Source organism: Oryctolagus cuniculus, chromosome 12 (assembly GCF_051225735.1).
Source record: "Oryctolagus cuniculus isolate XC-2025 breed Fujian yellow rabbit chromosome 12, ASM5122573v1, whole genome shotgun sequence".
NCBI lineage: Eukaryota > Metazoa > Chordata > Mammalia > Lagomorpha > Leporidae > Oryctolagus > Oryctolagus cuniculus.
In genome coordinates, this window is record NC_142878.1 from 95,908,276 (window position 1) to 95,924,855 (window position 16,580).

The 16,580-nt window shown below is 48.7% G+C and overlaps 1 long non-coding RNA gene across 4 annotated transcripts in view; it reads right to left on the reverse strand.

Annotated features, from left to right (window-relative positions):
• The window catches only part of LOC103346435 (NBPF family member NBPF3), a 270,838-nt gene extending 260,676 nt beyond the window's left edge, over positions 1 to 10,162 (reverse strand). For 2 of the 4 annotated variants that reach the window (XR_016218303.1, XR_016218304.1), the window contains exon 1: positions 9,637 to 10,159. This is a non-coding gene — a long non-coding RNA (NBPF family member NBPF3). Of the gene's footprint in view, positions 1 to 9,636 lie in introns of all 4 variants that reach the window. The other 2 variants (XR_016218301.1, XR_016218302.1) reach the window with 2 other exon arrangements.
• Positions 10,163 to 16,580: the final 6,418 nt, after the last annotated feature.

Sequence of the window (16,580 nt, forward strand, 5' to 3'; positions counted from 1 at the left end):
CTGCTTTCCCAGGACACAGCAGAGAGCTGGATTGGAAGTGGAGCAGCTGGGACTCAACCGTCGCCCATGTGGCATACCAGCACTGAAGGCGGAGGCTTAGCCCACTCCACCACAGCACCAGCCCCGGTCATACATTTGTTATCGCTATGTTATCAATCATTTCCTAATATATGCCCTTAACTCTCCCCTCTAGAATTCTTCCAGTAAACCATAATCAGATTAATATTCCTATAATAGTTCTCTCCTTATATGAAGCATTCACATTCTCCATCTCCAATACAGTGACTCATTATTCCCTAATACTGAGAAGACATTTTGTGGATTTCTAGCCACCAACGTGTAAACAGTAACACCACCTCACAAGTGCTAACTGCATACTATGTACTTGATAAGGCGCAAAATACCTCACCTGTTATCAATTGATCCTCACAATACCTGTATGAAGAAGGTTCAACTACTACACAATTCTTCAGGGATGAGGAAAATAAAGCTCGAAGATTAAGTAGCCAACTCAAGAAAACACAGCTAGCAAGAGGCTGAGTCAGTTTTATTTTATACCAAGTCCAGCCTCTTAAACAGTGTATATTATCCACAAGCACTTGTACCCAAAGCCCCTACCCTTCCTGTGACTGTAAAAAACATCCATCCAAACAGCCTCTTAAAAGCTCTGCCTGGTTGCTTCTATAGGGACCTCACACTAATGCACTCAAAACCAAAATCAGGATCACACTGCCCACGCTGTGGTGGTCCAATCACAGTGAAAAACTTACTACCCAACCAGTCATGCAAGTCAGAAACCAGAAATCACCCTTATTTTCTCACTCACCTACATCTGCAACCTATGACCAAATTCTGACCATCTTCTTCCTCTCTAACCTCTACGGCATCCATCTTCCTCCAGCCCAAGAACCACACCACCCTTGCCCAGCTGCTACAGCCTAACTCATCTACATTCTCATTTCTTTCAACCCATTCTCCACTGTGCAAAACAAACCAAAAAAGCACATCCTCCCCAAAAGATGATTTTAAAATACAAATCTTATTTTTTCATCAATTTGAGACTCAAAATCATAGCTTTAAGTCCATCTTTATTCCAGAGTCTGAAACTATAGGAATGCAAGTATTGGTGACATCTGGGTTTCAGTAACAAAGCAATTTGCAGTGAGCCAAAAATGATGCCAGGACAGAAAGAGGAGCAAACTGAGAAATGATGACTAAGAGGACAGCACCTGAGGTTTTCAGCACTTGGCTCCAGTGACTCCTGAAGCAGAGCAGAAACCTAAACCTGCCCACATTTCAAGGTATTTTTCTCATTACACTGTGATACCCCAGGACCCTTCCAGAAAAACCCTTTTTCTCTAAAGTAGTTCAGACTAAGTTTCTAGCTTGCAACCAAGATTCTTTGCTAAGAAAAAGGCTTTGAAAGAACTATGGTAACACACTTATAGTATACCTACAAAGCAAAAACTGAAATTCCACATAAAGTAAAAAATACCTTTGCCTAGCATATATATACATACAGTCTATGTTTGTAAACTCATGCACCTCTTCCATTTAAAGATGTTACATAAAATGCTTTAGGTCAAGCCCATGCTTTCCTTTATGTTCTCCAAACCATCACAGTAAGGGCTTGATGAAAGCGGAAAAAAAAAAAAAATCAGGGGCAGGCATTTGCCCTTCCAGTTAAGACACCTGTGTCCCTATTAGAGTACTGGGGCTCAATGCTCAGCTCTGGCTCTGGAGTCCAGCTTCTGCTAATCCAAATCTTAGAAGTAGCAATGATGCCTCAATTGGGTCCCTGCCACTCACATACGAGACCCAGATCAAGTTCCTGGTGGCTGGTTTCAGTCTTGGTCCAACCACAGCAGGTATCCAAAGACTGAACCAGTAGATTGGAGCACAAGCTGTCTCTCCCTGCCTCTCAAATTTAAGAGTACTAACAATTTACATCAGAAGTAAAAGCGTAACTATACAATATAAATCAGGGCCTGCACTGTGGCGTAGCGGTAATGCCACTGCCTGCAGTGCCGGCATTCCATATGGGTGCTAGTTCAAGTCAAAGCTGCTCCACTTCTGATCCAGTTCTCTGCTGTGGAGGATGGCAGACCTCAGAAGGCAGTGGAGGATGGCCCAAGTCCTTGGGCCCCCGCACCCATGTGGGAGACCTGGACAAAGATCCTGGCTCCTGGCTTCAGATCAGCACAGCTCCATCTGTTGCAGCCAGTTGGGGAGTAAACCAGCAGCGAATGGCAGGTAGGTATCTCTCTCTCTCTCTCTCTCTCTCTCTGCCTCTCTGCCTCTCTGCCTCTCTGCCTCTCTGCCTCTCTCTGTTTAACTGACTTTCAAATAAATAATCATTTAAACAAATACAAAATCATGTTATGTCCCTGTTTCTTTGGGTACAGCCCACACAATACAGCATAAATGCCAACTCTATCTAGGTGACTGAACTTTCCCCACCATTCTCTTTCCTACTTGTGATATTGCATCGTCAAGTATTATAAACTCACCTTGCTCTTAACCAAAATTTTACCTATTGCATAAATACATTGTAAAGTAGTGTGTCACAGAAGAAACAAAGAAGTTGTAGAAACCACAGATTATATTCTATGCGAAGACTTTTTCTGTTGTCATCTGGTGGTTTGTATATAAAATCAACACTGACTTCCATCATACAGAGGGGCTTGGTCACACACTATCTTGTTCTTTCTGCATCATCTCCAACATCTAGGGAGAAGTCAAGGCAGAACTGAACCTCACTCTGAAAAAAACCCCTCTCTGACAATCAGAAACATACCACAAATAAATTTAGGACTACATTGAAAAAAAAAACCCACAGACACTACCACCCCTGGAAGTGACCACCTTGTATAAATGTGACTAGGTTACAACAATGACATAAAAAAAAAATTCCTCCTTATTTCACATCTGAAATACTCAGATTTCTTGGGGTACTTAAGTTCCCACCCCCAATTATTATCAATAGTCACAGAGACAATAGTAGGAGTCATATTTCTCCCCTGGCCACCACAGTCACTCTTTGGTTACTTCCCCATATTCTTTTCTTGAAAACATCACCTGTGTTAAATCAAACTTAGAGTACTGCAAATCTCACAAGCTAAAGAATCAAACTTACAGAGTACTGCAAATCTCACATGCTAAAGAATCAAACTTACAGAGTACTGCAAATCTCACATGCTAAAGAATCAAACTTACAGAGTACTGCAAATCTCACATGCTAAAGAATCAAATCCAGAATACAGAGTTCAGAAAAAGCAGCACACCACTGCACGAAAACCTGATTTTTTTCTGCATCATAATACGAGTTCCAGGGTCTAGCCCATTTTCTAAAGTTCACATCTGCAAAGACTACTTGATTAAAAATCATAATATTTTTTAAAATACAGCAAAGCCAAAAACATCAAGAAGTACCTTCTTAGCCCCATTCCACAAGCTAATCTCCAAAGATCAGTAAATAAATAAATCTTATCAGTTGTCAAGAAACTGGATTGATAGCTGTATCTTCACTAGATATTGCCTGAGCATTAGTGTCAACTAAGTCTATTACAGTGAAAAATAATTCTTGTGTTAATTTTAAGGACTCTCTGCTTTACTAAAAGTCCTTAATGAAGACAAGTAAGCCAAAATAACATGAGGTTGAGCACAGAAAACTCAAAACACCAACTACTAATCTCTTTCATTACTTATGGTCACTGTCCAGTAAACAGCTACATTCTTACAACCAATTCCTATCCCACATCTTGTTATATCTCTCAGAGCATCAATTACCTTTGGTAGATTTCTATTAATCTCATTACTCTTTCTTCTTCTGACCACTTAGATAAATTTTCTTAAAATAAGATGCTTATTTAATTCTCCAAATTTACAGCTTACATTGATAAATTATGCCACTAATTTGCTTTAGAGAACCTAAAATTTTGAGCATGAACCATTGTACGGCTAGAGTAAATGCATCATGTGTTAGCAGCATCTCAGGAGAAATGCTGTCTTCAACACTGAACATACCTGGCAAACTAAAATGAAGAGAGTTAAATTCTAGGGACTAAGACATATGGAATTACAGAATCCCCAAAGAGGAGACACACTTAGAGAGTCTGGTAAGGGCAGAAAAGATGTGACAACATACAGAAGATCAGAGAATCAGAGCAGAACAGATTTGAACAGTGAGTCTAACCGCCTCCCTCTGTATAGATGAGCAAACAGAGCAAGAGAGGCTACCCGACTTGCTCACACTGCAAGGCAGTCACAGACGAAATAAAACCAGAGCTACCGACGCTTAGCCCAATGCCTTCTCCATTCACTACATCGTGTTCCTAGGAAAGCTTTATTAAAAATATTCTCATTCCCACAATAACCACAGGGGAATGGGGCCAGCCTAATGCAATGATTCTCTGGCTTTAGAGCTGTCAGGAAGCCAGATCACCTAAATACCAACACAGCAAATGCATCAACAGAGATTCCTGAAGCAATGATCCCAAATATTTGTGGGCGTGTATGCTTGGATATAGTAAAACTAGTGTTAATATAATGAAGTTCCAAGATTAATTGCAATAAACTTCTTCACAACAGGTCTCAGGTATGGTCAAACTATGACAGTTTTGCATTTCAGGAATTCACTAAAAATTTTAACTGTAATTTCTATGTGCTACCAGAGGATGGCAGAAGGTGCCACTTGCAGGCTCAACTAACCATATATTCTCCCTCAGGATTATGGGTACAGTTGTTCATGACTTTTTAATTGGGAAGTGTACAAATTCAGGGGAAACTTTAAGAAAATGTGTTACAGAACCACTGAAGTCAAATCAGAATAAAAGGACTACATGAACTAAGATACTCACCTACATTACACACAATATATCATTGTATACCAAGAGTATTTAAACCAACTGAAATCAACAGCTTTGCATTTTCTAACTTAAGTGTCCCTCTTCTTCATACTATCCCTTTCACCCAGATTTTCATTCCCACCCTCTGCTTTCATGAATTGGACTTCAAGGGCCTACTTTCAGAACTACCATTTTCTAAGTTGCTTAGAGAAACTGAAGCATGAGCCATCACAATGCAGTTTGTGTTTCCTCCTGCTGCTATGTGCATTCCCTTCTCTATGTGTAGTCAGGCAATATCCCTAGCCTCCCGGCTCCTGGACACCTTGAGGAAGGCCAGAGAGCAAGCAGAATGACACTGCCTGCCACAGACCAACGCCATTTCACACACCCCATCCTATGCACCAAAAACCACCCAAGGGCTCCTCAAAAAGCCCATGGCTATGGGTATGGTGAAAAAAAATGCATGAATTTCACACTTTTTTGGCCAACATACTTCCATTTTTTCCAGGAATTTTTTGAAGTGGTACATTTAACTAGAAAGACTTATCATTCATCACTTAATTACCCATTTAACTTGCAGTCTTTCCACTTTGTTTCACCTAAATATTTGAGAGTACAGGAAGCTTCCTGGATGTACAGGGTGATAATGGCTATTACTGGATTTGCAAGGCCAACAAAGTAGCCAATAACCACCTGTTAAATATGCAACAGCCCAAGCAAGGTAGCCTGGGACTCCTAGAAACTCAAGTTAAAGTTGTGAGGGGAAGGGGCCAGGGATAAGAGGAAGAGGGGCAATGAATCACTTATCGATTCACAGAAGGCAGTGCGGGCTCAAAGGAAAGCAGACTTGCAGTGACCTCGATCAACACTGTGCTGTAATTTCCCCAGCAAACAACTGACAGAAAAGCCTAATTAGGAGACCACCCAGGGCTGGGAACTGACTTAACACAAGTGAGCCAGGCCACAGGAAAGCATGCTAGGGTGGCAGAGAACCCAGAGATTATGAGATCAACCATCACAAGAATAAAAATGTAACAAGAGAGACAAGAATCACTTGTCAAACTTCTAAAAAATGCCCAATTCTGAGAGTCAACAGACCTCAAGTGGAGCTCAAATTTTCAATTATTTTTAAGATTTCACCAGTGATTATGATGCATGCTCCAGATGAGCACCCAAGTAGGAGCTCAGCAGTCTGCACAGGAATAAACAGAACTCGCAGCTTAAAAGCAAGTAGCTCAGAGAGATCATGAACCTGGGACAGGCGTTAGTCAAGACAGGTTTAAGGTCCATAAGCTGCCGGAATGACTTGGGGGATGACTGGACACCTAGGACAATGTCTGAAGGAAAACTGAATCCTGTGATCTCACTTAAAGGCTAAGCGCTGCGGTTCTTAAACTTGGCTACACATTCTAATCAGCTGGAGAGCCTGGCTCTCTCCACCCAGGTCAAACCTCAAATCCATTCAACAAAGTCTGGAAGACAGATGGAGGCGCAACACTGAAAGCTCCCAAGTGCTTCCAATGTGCACCCACGTTTGAGAAACACCAGCTTAGAGAGTTCTGGGGAAATCAGCAGACTGGAGTGAGGAAAAACAAAGCAGTATACATCAGTGGTTCTGAAACTCAAGTGTATGTCACAATCCCACAGAAAGCAAGCTGCAGCTCAAGTTAGCACAGAAGGAGGTGGTCCCTTAAAGTTTTACCAATCCTCCAGGGAGCCGGTGGGTGGGGGAGAGTGTGTGCTCAAAGTTTGAGAGCCACTGGCCTAAGAGACTGGAAACAACTGCAGGGAGAAACTGCATGCTATGAACAACCAGGGACGGTAACTGACAAGAGCACTCCTATCCCTCTGGGACTGATGAGTACAAACTCCATCTATGATGTGTCCTGAAAACCACCAGAACCAATACATCAGCAGTCAAGCTAAAGGCACCACTGACCACATGTGATACTTAGGATCCATCCTTCTCCCAAGCCACTCCTATCTGGCTTCTCAGCAGAAAGTATAAAGAAAGTGTGTATTGCCACCTGCCTTTCAGAATTAAAGATTTGGCTTTTTAGGTATCTAGAAAAGTCAAAAGCAATTAAATAATCACCAATAATCAGTGTGCAACTCTTTGTTACCATGTAGAACAGAGTTACTCCAGAACATTAAAAAGGTTTTTTTTTTTTCTTTTTTTTTTTTTTCTGTAAGATCTGAACTGCCTCCAGGGTCAACAATATCTTCTTTTGTAACTTCTGCTGATTATTTGTAACTTATACTGATAAATGATGCATTTATTCTCTTCCAGGATGATATGACCAAGCCTACCCAATAGCTTCACCTCGCTACATAGTAACAACATGGTGCTTATGACCAGTTGCAACTTACTGGTAACTACCCCATTTAGAATATTACATTGTATCTGATAAGATTCAAGAGATCACACTCCTTGCATATGACCAGCTCATCATCCCATCAGAAATCGCTATAGCAGCACCAGAATTTTCATTTTCAAGATACATGAGCTTTTGTCAAACGGTGACATCTCCTCTGTAATATGAATTTTCAATGATATAAAAAATGATGGATATATTACACATTTCACAGAGAACAGAAACCTGTCAATGAATTTAAAATTTGTGACAATCTATTTGAAATTCTACACTAAAAGATCTGTACACTTTTACAAACCATATAAATGTAAAACAGATACCAATGTTTTTACCGACAAGGAATAAAATATTCCTCCCTAAGAAAGTTTGGCAGTTGCCTTAGTATTTTAATTAATGTATTTTCATTCATTTTTCATCTGTAAAAATACTTCAAACAGCCTTCAGAGTGCCAATGACCAAAACTTTACATCCATGTAATAAACTTCAAAACAAAGCCACTGATTTTCCCCACTGTTTCAATCTGTGCACATCTTCAAACACGTAAATGCAAATATCTTACTGTAAAGTGCAAGTCACTTTTTTTTTAAGTTTTTTTTTTTGAGTTTAAAAAAACTCAAAAGGCTTCCATAGCTTTGGAAACTCATGACTGGAGCATAGGGAGATTACTGATGCCATAAACAAGAGTGTCAATTGGTTAAGTCAACAACAGGAGTCACTGTGCACTTACTCCTCATGTAGGATCTTTGTCCTTAGTGTGCTGTACATTGAGATTTAATGCTATAACTAGCACTCAAACAGTATTTTTCACTTTATGTTTCTGTGTGGGAGCAAACTGTTGAAATCTTAATGTATGCTAAACTGATCTTCTGTATATAAAGAGAATTGAAAATGAATCTTGATGTGAATGGAAGGGGAGAGGGAGTGGATAAGGGGAGGGTTGCGGGTTGGAGGGACATTATGGGGGGGAAGCCATTGTAATCCATATTCTCCTTTGGAAATTTATATTCATTAAATAAAAGTTAAAAAAAAGAAACTCAATAATAAAACACCATTTCTATTCTAAAGGTCAAATCAAGTGATTTCAATTTCTTCAGTTAAACCTGGCTTCTCTGGCAATCCAGATCCCATTTTACAAAATGACTTAACAGACGCCTTGCTTCCAGACTAAGATATTAAGCAAGAAGCACAAATAAAAATGAAAACTGTACAACTAATGCTGGAGTTAAATTGAACATAAGCAGGACGATTTGTTTTCACGCAGTAAGACCTCACGGAACCCATTTATGAACCCCTGGGGGAGGCACCATTCAGATACTATTAGATAAGCAGTTTAAAAATTTTGAGTTAGTTTCTAAACTGTGGCATGCGGGCTTTCAATTCAGACCGTCAACATGCTGGTGCGTTTGAATCCTTTCCTGTGCAGTAAGCTAAATCATCTGCACGTGACGCAGAACACAGCTAACTGGAGTTCAAGGCTGTCCCACGTCAGTCAACCTCCGAGTACCCAGTTCCTCACCGAGATGGTTTTCCAGGATACAGCTAATGAACACAGCCCAAAGTTAATTTGACTAGCGCTGCCAACAGCAGAAGAGCCTGGCTAACCTACAGACCTCATCCGAAAAGGGTGGTATGTAAGCGGCTGTTTCTCCCCCACCCCCTCTTTTAAGACCAGCGAACTGCAGCGGAAAGGGTGCTGAGGGGCAGGCGAAGGGCTCCGGCCGGCCGGGGACAGCTCCTTTCACGGAGATTCCCCCTCGCCGTGCCAGAGGTCGTCTGGAATCGGCAGATCGCCGCTTCCTATTTCAGCGATCACCACTGGAATGTTCCAAACCGAGGCCCACAGAGCGAGGGAAACAAAGCCAAGCCGCACAGCTGTGGGCACGGAAAGTTTTGCTCCACCGACCGCACACTCCCACCTAGGGGTCGGGCTCGGGGCAACCGCAGCAGCGGGAGGCCGGGGTTGCCCGGGAGGGGGGCGCCCAGCAGCTGGCGCGGCTGCTTCTGACGCTGGGGGTCCGCGGGGGCGAGCCCCGCACCGCCGCCCAGACTCCGCGGGGCAAAGAGCGACACCCGTCCAGCGGCTCCAGCTCGGCGCGCTGGGTCGGACTCGGGCAGCCTCTCCAGGAGCGGGTGCCTGGGGCTCCCCTTCAAAGGCTTTCGTTCGCAGGGTGGGCTTCGAGGAGCTCACCTGCCCCTCCCCCGCCCCGGGTGGGTCTAGCGGGCACCCCGCGCGCCGCAGTCCTGGCCCGGCGGCTCGGGGGGCAGGGGACACCGCGCACCCGCGCTCGCAAAGTTCGCCGCGCTGCACCCGGAAGCGGCGCCCGACCTCCGGAGCCCGCCCCCGGGGCGGCGCCCAGGACCCCGACTGGCGCCCATCTCCCCAGAGCCCACTCCCGGCCCCGGCCCGCGCCTACCTTGAGCCAGCGCCCGCAGCAAGTGCAGCTGGAGCAGCAGCAGCGCCCACCGCCCGCGGCCCGGGCTGAACTTTGCCGCCTGCCGTCCGCCGCGCTGCCCTGCGCACTCCGCGTCCTCGCCGGCAATGCCTGGCGCCGCGCGGGGTCCCGGGCGCTCGCGGTCGAGGCAGGGGCCCGGCAAGGACCCAGCGCACTCAGGGAGCGGCGGGCCGCCGGCGGTCACCGAGGGCCGGGCACCGCGGACCATACCGAGGAGCTGCCATCCGGAGCGCCACGCCGCACCGGACGGCTGGGACGGCCCCGGGTGGACGCGGTGCCCGGCGCTGAGGGGCGGCGTCCCGGGTGCCCGCGTGAGGGGCGCGGCAGGGGTCGAGCGAGGCGGAGGAGAAGTCGTCAGCGGGGGCAGTTCTCGTCGCGACGCCCGGAGCCCTTCCGGGCGACCGCCGCGCTGTCACCCGGCGCTGAGGAGAAAGTGCGCCCGCCCGCGCGCCGGCTCTCGCCCTCCGCCGCGGCCGCCGCTCCCCATTCACAGCCCGGCCGCACGCGCCGCCCCCGCTGATTGGCCGAGGGAGGCGGCTCCGCTCCCGGGGCCCGCCCCCACGGCCCTCGCTCGTTTTCAAACTCGACGCGCCCGCCCGCCTGCAATTTCGCGCCGGCAGCGGCGCTGGACTCGGGCAACTTCCCGCGCCGGCAGCGCCGCTCCAAGTGCCCTGGGAGCCGCCCTGCTCCCCGCCCGGGGCTCTGCGCTTGGGGCGCAGTGGAAGGGGGCGTGGGGGTTCCGCGCCAAGTTGCCATAATTGCGAACGAGAAACGGGCGCCATCGGTTTCCTAAACGCTAGGGACAAAAGGCACCGTTTGGTTCAAAGCCGCCGCCTGCTCAGAGGAGTGGACATGGCTTCGTAGAGGCGTCCAAGGTCATGTTTGTCCTGGGGGCCGGCAGCACAGGCCGCCTCCGCCGCTCCCGGGTCTGGAGTAAGGGTCTGTCAAGGGAGGGGTTTCTCCCGGCCGCCCGGGGAGTATGTGGTAAGCATTAGCCGAGTTTATGGGATGAAGTAAGCGCTCCGGAGCGTAGAGGCCCGCGCGTGGCGGGAGGAGGGCTGGAAGGTGACACCCAGCCTGCTGCTGCTGGGAGTCAGCCAGGAGGAGCCCAGGGGCACGTGATGGTGATCGGGTGAGATCACCCAGTGGGGAAGGGCCAGGGGCCCGGGTGTGCGCCCCGAGAGACAGCCGCGTCTGCTGGGGTCCGCATCTGGACCCCAGGCGGGAGAGTGGGGAGCAGCAGGCCAAGGAGTCGGAGCCTGCAGAGCACCTGTGGGTGCTGGCCAGCATGGGGCAACCGAGACCTGGGGCAGCTGCCATGTGGAGGAGGCAGACGCTAGAAGGGACACACACACACACACCAAAAAAAGGCAGGCAGAGATGGATGCTCTGTTCTCTGACAACATCGTGGAGCTTCGAAACGGGCTGTCTTCCCGCCTTGCTGTCCTCAGATGAGACAGGGGCACGGGTGGGCTGTCGTTTGTTTGTCGGTATTGCAGGCAGCCCTGAGCTGCTGCAAACTTGCTAGGTTGGCTGAGAGCCTAGGGAGGCTCTCAGTGGGCTCTCTGGGCCAGCCCTGGGCAGTGGCACCTTCTCACTGCCTGTATGTGAGAAGTGCTGGCAGGAGAAACCTCAGCCTTAACCAAGTGACATGACCTGCGCAAAGTCAGCAGGTCCCCTTCCCCCACTGCCCAGTCTCCATTGCTCTGAGCACCTCTGCTTTGCTGTGAGACTGAGGTTTGGGCTACACCCCTGGAGCAGATCGGGCTTTGAGGTCTTCCTACTTGTGACCTTCGGACAATTGTTGACTCCATTGCTGCCCAGAGTGAAGGACACTCCCCATCTCCCGGGGTTGTTGCAGGAAAGGGAGCTAACACACTCCATAAATGCTTCTTTTCCATCCCCTCCCTCGTGCCGGTGTGGCCTTGCTAGAGCCACTGGTTGTGTTTGGTCAGCAGCCCTACGTCCTTGAGTGTGCTTTCGAATCAGAGCTGGAGCCCATATCCCCAGCCGTACAGTGCCTGCATGAGCAGAGCTCGGGCTACTTCTTGGCTTCAGGACCCTGCAGAATTGCCCGGAGCCTTGTTTGCTGTGATGTATTCTGCAGTTCGCCGAAAGCTTTGTGGAAACTTGCTTGGAGATTGGAAAGCCCAGGCGGTGCAGGGGCGGTTGTAAGAGATGGATGACGTCACTGCTCCTAGAGAAAGTCCAGAGACCCCTCTGGGAAATTCTAATTCCAAATCTTCCCGCGGAGGCAAGGCTCTATTATCATCTCCGTTCTGCAGTTGAAGAAGTTGAGCCAAGAAAGTTTAATAGATGCAAAACAACTGTGTTAGAGCCAGGACCAGAATCCACCTCTCCTGAGCCCCGTCCTCAGACTGTGTTGCTGCTTCCAGATTCATTAGGTCATTATAGGGGGAGGGGCAGCTTACATGACAGCTGTTCCTTCTTTTAAAAAAAAAAGAGACTACTTCTGTCCAAAAGGCCAATTAATCTCTAACTCAATTTAAAAAAAAAAAAAGATTTATTGGAAATGCAGAAGGACAGAGAGAGAGCAAGCACCTGCATCCATTGGGTCACGCTCCCAGTGGCTGCAATAGCCAGGGCTGGGCCAGGCTAAAGCCAAGAGCCAGGAACTCCATCCTGGCAGCAGGGACCTGTCGCTCCCCGTCTTCGTGGGGGAACGACACTAAGCCCTGCCTAGGCTTCATATCCGAGTCACGGCACCATTATGTCGCTCCCCGTCTTCGTGGAGGAACGACACAGGACCCTGCGCTGTTCTTTCATCTGCTCGGCCCTCCCCGGGTTTGCTGCTGGTTCTTCCCGGGTTGGCTACTGTCCCTTCCACCTCCGTGGAAGGGCAGTTCCCCCTAGCCACATTCCCCACTTCTGCAGGGGAGCGGCACACCGCCAGCCGGCTCTCTTGGGGGCTGCACAGGTGTTCCCCTTAGATGTTCCCCTTAGATGTTCCTGGTGCATGCCGTCTCTCTCCTCCTTTATAGTCCTCCTCCGCCAACCCCAACTCGGCTGCCCACACGCTGAGCACACTGCTCTCCTCCAATCAGGAGCAAGTCCCACAGTTTATTGGCTGAACTGGAGGCAGCTGTGTAGAAGCTGTTTTCTTCTCTCCCAGCGCCATATTGTGGGAGAGCAGATGCATAGAATAAGTCTTAATTCCAGTAACTTAGTCTAGTCCGAGTTGCTCCCCACAGATCCCCCTTTCTTTTTATTTTTTGGCGTTGATACGCGCCTGTCTTCGGTGTCCCACGGCACACACTCTGCTCTACTTGCTAGAGTTGCCACAGGTTCTTACAAGTCCTATCAATCAGGCAAACCGAATCCGGGTCCTCTCTTCGCCATGTTGTGAGGAGGTTTTTAGGCGCTGATGCGTGCCTGTCTTCGGTGACCTGCGGCTCATACTCTGGTCGAGCCGCCTGCTGGTGCTTACCGCCTTAATCAGGCAGACTGAATCCAAGCTCTCTCATTGCCATGTTGTGGGGTGACTTATTGGTGTTGATTCGTGCCTATCTTCGGTGACCTACAGCTCATACTCTGGTCGAGCTGCCCGCTGGTGCTTACCGCCTTACTAATCAGGCAGACCGAATCCAAGCTCTCTCATTGCGGTATTGTGGGGAGACTATTGATGTTAATAACGTGCCCGTCTTCGGTGACCTGCGGTGCATAAGCTGCTAGCCGCCCGCAGGTGCTCATCGCCTCACTAATCGGGCAGACCGAATCCAAGCCTTCTCATTGCAGTATTGTGGGGAGGCCTTTCTATTTCTCTATTTCTCTATCTCCGGGCATTCCTATTTCTCCCATTTTACTTCTGTCTGCCAACATTCCTATTTCTCTCATTTTACTTCTAAACTTCTGTTTCTCTTATCCCTGCGGCTTCCCGGCACCCGCCCCGAGGCTGCTTCTCGGCAGCTTTCCGGCTCTGAGCCGCTTCAGCCCGCGCCTCTCTCATCTGCGCGGCTTCGCACTAGCCCAGCGTTCCCTATCTACTTGAGCCCCGCACACTCTGTCTGCGCGCGGCAGCCTCCGCGAGTCACACAGCGTAGCTTACGTCTCCGCCACTAGCATTCAATCTGAGTTCCCCGGGCTAACCTGGCAAATTCAACCCAGCTCACGTCTCCGCCCCACGATTTGGCTTCCCGTCCTTTGGTCCCCGGGCTAATCAGACGGATCCCAATCTGGCTTACGTTTCCGCTTCTGGTTTCAACTTTTCGCCCCTTATTCCCGGGCTAACTTGAGAATCCCAAAGTGGCTTTCGTCTCCGCCTCGGCCTGCCCCCCGCGGCTTCAATTTCCCTAACATTTTTCTCTACCCGGTATGTTTCCCCAAGCTTTCCTCCAACAATACTCCTCCCTCATTTCTCCTGGCCTCTCCCCACAGTCCGCATCCGAGTCTGTTTGTTCTAGCTTTCACTTTCGCTTTCGACCTTAGAGATTTCTCCCAGCTTCCCCCCGTAGTCCGTATCCGAGTCTATGCCTAGGCTTTCAATAGCGCCTTCCGGCACCTTTTTCGTCCGGCTTTTCCCTAGGCTGTTTGCTAGTCTCTCTCTCTCCGGTATTTTCCCATTTCTTCCCGTTTCTTCCCTCCTAAGTTTCCTATCTGTCCTAGGTTTCCTATCCGAGTCACGGCACCATTATGTCGCTCCCCGTCTTCATGGGGGAATGACACTAAGCCCTGCCTAGGCTTCATATCCGAGTCACGGCACCATTATGTCGCTCCCCGTCTTTGTGGAGGAACGACACAGGACCCTGCGCTGTTCTTTCGTCTGCTCGGCCCTCCCCGGGTTTGCTGCTGTTTCTTCCCGGGTTGGCTACTGTCCCTTCCACCTCCGTGGAAGGGCAGTTCCCCCTAGCCACATTCCCCACTTCCGCAGGGGAGCGGCACACCGCCGGCCGGCTCTCTCGGGGACTGCACAGGTGTTCCCCTTAGATGTTCCCCTTAGATGTTCCCCTTAGATGTTCCTGGTGCATGCCATCTCTCTCCTCCTTTATAGTCCTCCTCCGCCAATCCCAACTTGGCTGCCCACACGCTGAGCACGCTGCTCTCCTCCAATCAGGAGCAAGTCCATCAGTTTATTGGCTGAACTGGAGGCAGCTGTGTAGAAGCTGTTTTCTTCTCTCCCAGCGCCATATTGTGGGAGAGCAGATGCATAGAATAAATCTTAATTCCAGTAACTTAGTCTAGTCCGAGTTGCTCCCCACAGGGACCCAAGAACCTGGTTCCTTTTCTGTGGCTGTCTCTGCATCCCCAGGGAGCTGGACTGTGGGCAGCCACAGGCAGTCGCCCCTTTTGTTTACACTTAAACATATGAATGAAGACATCCTGGCTCAGACAATTAGGCTAAGGAGATTTCAGGGAGAGGCAGGAAGAATGGCAGGAAGAGCCTTGTCAGGAACTCTTTGTAACCCCAAAAGTCTTTTGGATATGTAAATCTTTTGTGTGCCTTCTTGTATTCAACTGGTCACCTTTAAATACTACTGGATTTGTTGATCGGGATTTGTCTTGGCTCCATTCTTTGCATCCTTGTCCCCGCATTCCCACTCTCAGCCAGCACACTGGACTGGAAGCAGAGCAGCAGGGAATCAAACCAGCAGTCAGATAGGGGAGGCGAACATCAAAAGTGGCAGCTTAACTCTCTGCACCACCATATTGGCCCCTCAACTTAATTCTACCCAGCCCAACAAGAAGACCCAAGAAGAGGACGTGTTATGCTTGCACGTTGGCCTTGGAAAGTCTTTAGTGGGATGTTCTGCAAGGCTAGGAGGCACAGGGATGTCACTCCAGGAAGGTGGACATATTTTTCTTTTCGAAAGAAAAAAAAAAAAGACCTGTGGCTGTCCACAGCAAGCAGTTAGGATTCTCTCTGCTTTAAAAAGAGAAAGGAGAGATGTGGGGAGCAACTCGGACTAGACTAAGTTACTGGAATTAAGACTTATTCTATGCATCTGCTCTCCCACAATATGGCGCTGAGAAGGGAGAAACAGCTTCTACACAGCTGCCTCCAGTTCAACCAATAAACAGCAGGACCTGCTCCTGATTGGAGGAGGGCAGCGTACTCGGCGTGTGGGTAGCAGAGTTGGGATTGGTGGAAGAGGACTATAAAGGAGGAGAGAGACAACATGCACCAGGAACATCTAAGGGGAACATCTATCTGAAGGAACACCTGTGCAGCCCCCGAGAGCCGGCCGGCGGTGTGCCACTCCCCTGCAGAAGTGGGGAAGTGGCTAGGGGGAACCACCCTTCCACGGAGGTGGAAGGGACAGTAGCCAACCCGGGAAGAACCAGCAGCAAACCCGGGGAGGGCTGAGCAGACAAAAGAACAGCACAGGGTCCTGTGTCGTTCCTCCATGAAGAGGGGGAGCGACAGAGAGAGTTTTCAAAACATATGATAATTTCAGGGGAATCAGAGTGGTCCCTGAGCTCATCGGTGCTGGCCTGACAATCAGCCTCACCTGGGAGCCCGTGAGAAAGGCAGCCTGGACCTCCCACATCATCACCTGCGTTTAGCAAGTCTCCAGCTGATTCCTCTGTAAGTCCAGTCTCCTAGGAATGTAATGTGATGACTGGAACCCTCGCTTGTGTTCTCTTCCTCTCTGCACTCATTTCTCTTTCACTTCCTTCTGTGTTCTCTTCTCCCTCTTATGGGCCAGGAGATAAAAAGGAAACTTCCAAAAATGATAGGATTTTAATGTTATTTTTCAATTTTATAAGGAAAGCTCGCAACTTCCTAGAACATCAACAGTTCAACTGTGTATATATTACAGTTCAGAGGCATCTTTGTGTCCGTGTGGAAGAAACAACTAGAGAAAGCAGTAATATTTTGCCATATAGGTAGCTTTTATACATCAATGGGAAAAACACAAGCAAGGCCCATGGAATGAGAAACAGAG